Genomic DNA, 2,500 nt, shown 5'->3' with positions numbered 1-2,500 from the left:
ATTGCGCCTTAACCTAACCCATATTGCGCCTTAACCTAACCCATATTGTACCTTAACCTAACCTATATTGTACCTTAACCTAACCTATATTGTACCTTAACCTAACCTATATTGGGCCTTAACCTAACCTATATTGGGCCTTAACCTAACCTATATTGGGCCTTAACCTAACCTATATTGGGCCTTAACCTAACCTATATTGGGCCTTAACGTAACCCACGTTGCGCCTTAACGTAACCCACGTTGCGCCTTAACGTAACCCACGTTGCGCCTTAACGTAACCCACGTTGCGCCTTAACGTAACCCACGTTGCGCCTTAACGTAACCCACGTTGCGCCTTAACCTAACCCATATTGCGCCTTAACCTAACCCATATTGCGCCTTAACCTAACCCATATTGCGCCTTAACCTAACCCATATTGTGCCTTAACCTAACCTATATTGTACCTTAACCTAACCCATATTGTACCTTAACCTAACCTATATTGTACCTTAACCTAACCTATATTGTACCTTAACCTAACCTATATTGTACCTTAACCTAACCCATATTGCGCCTTAACCTAACCCATATTGCGCCTTAACCTAACCCATATTGCGCCTTAACCTAACCCATATTGCGCCTTAACCTAACCCATATTGCGCCTTAACCTAACCCATATTGCGCCTTAACCTAACCCATATTGCGCCTTAACCTAACCCATATTGCGCCTTAACCTAACCCATATTGCGCCTTAACCTAACCCATATTGTACCTTAACCTAACCCATATTGTACCTTAACCTAACCTATATTGTACCTTAACCTAACCTATATTGTACCTTAACCTAACCTATATTGTACCTTAACCTAACCTATATTGGGCCTTAACCTAACCTATATTGGGCCTTAACCTAACCTATATTGGGCCTTAACCTAACCTATATTGGGCCTTAACCTAACCTATATTGGGCCTTAACGTAACCCACGTTGCGCCTTAACGTAACCCACGTTGCGCCTTAACGTAACCCACGTTGCGCCTTAACGTAACCCACGTTGCGCCTTAACGTAACCCACGTTGCGCCTTAACGTAACCCACGTTGCGCCTTAACGTAACCCACGTTGCGCCTTAACCCAACACACGTTGCGCCTTAACCCAACACACGTTGCGCCTTAACCCAACACACGTTGGGCCTTAACCCAACACACGTTGGGCCTTAACCCAACACACGTTGGGCCTTAACCCAACACACGTTGGGCCTTAACCCAACACACGTTGGGCCTTAACCCAACACACGTTGGGCCTTAACCCAACACACGTTGGGCCTTAACCCAACACACGTTGGGCCTTAACCCAACACACGTTGGGCCTTAACCCAACACACGTTGGGCCTTAACCCAACACACGTTGGGCCTTAACCCAACACACGTTGGGCCTTAACCCAACACACGTTGGGCCTTAACCCAACACACGTTGGGCCTTAACCCAACACACGTTGGGCCTTAACCCAACACACGTTGGGCCTTAACCCAACACACGTTGGGCCTTAACCCAACACACGTTGGGCCTTAACCTGCTCTGTAATTGTCATACGACGCGTTAAATTAGTGTGGTGTTGCCTAACTGCAACCCCCGCAATATAGTTTGCTACTCGCACTGCCTGGTCCCCAGAGTATCGCTTCATGTTAAACACCTTGCAGCTATACACTGTAATGCGGATGGCAGCAGGACGTACATGCTCAATGCCCTTCGCAGTTGTTCATTGGCATTTGCATGGCGAAGCACAGCCTACGTTGTGGTACGGCGTGTGTCAACTGTCCGCTGATGTTGTACGTCCAAATCACACACTGTACTGCACATTGGTCCTCATGTACTGAATGATACATCGTGGTACATGTGTGACCGTACCACGACTGCGCCAACAACGGCGAACCATACGGTCCAAATATTGTGCACTCAGCTACGTGTCGTCTCCCTATAAGAGCTGGATTGCAGTATGGTATGCCGTGGATGGCGATCAGCATGAGCCGTCTGTTGATGTAGTGGCGCGTGTTGTCAGACGTAGTCGTCTCTTCTCACACACCGTGATAGCATGGTGCACTGCGTTCCACATCTGCGACATGCGACAGAGGCCGGTTGACAGTCGTTCGCGCAATGGACATCGCATACGTACGGGGGCCACCTTCCACGTGTTCGCGAAGCGTGCACATGTTGTTGCGTGTATGTGGGCAGACATAGTGTGTCGTGACACCTGACACAGGCATGCAACAATCGTTGAATTTGCAAATGGCGATGGACGTCTACGTTTGCTGGTGACGTTACGCAAATGAACAACTGGTAAACGGTTGTGGTGCGGTTGTTCTCGCTAGAGGTGAATCAGTGATGGCGACGATCGGTTGAGCTACCAACCGGTTGTTTCAGCGATACCCACCATGCCCACGAACGTGAATGGCATGTGGGTGTGAAGCGATACGCGGCGGTGGCTGGGTGGGACCGTCCCCGGCCGGTGAGGGGGGGCCT

This window comes from Schistocerca americana, unplaced genomic scaffold (assembly GCF_021461395.2).
Source record: "Schistocerca americana isolate TAMUIC-IGC-003095 unplaced genomic scaffold, iqSchAmer2.1 HiC_scaffold_1163, whole genome shotgun sequence".
Classification (NCBI taxonomy): Eukaryota; Metazoa; Arthropoda; class Insecta; order Orthoptera; family Acrididae; genus Schistocerca; species Schistocerca americana.
Note: the sequence above shows the minus strand (reverse complement) of the source record.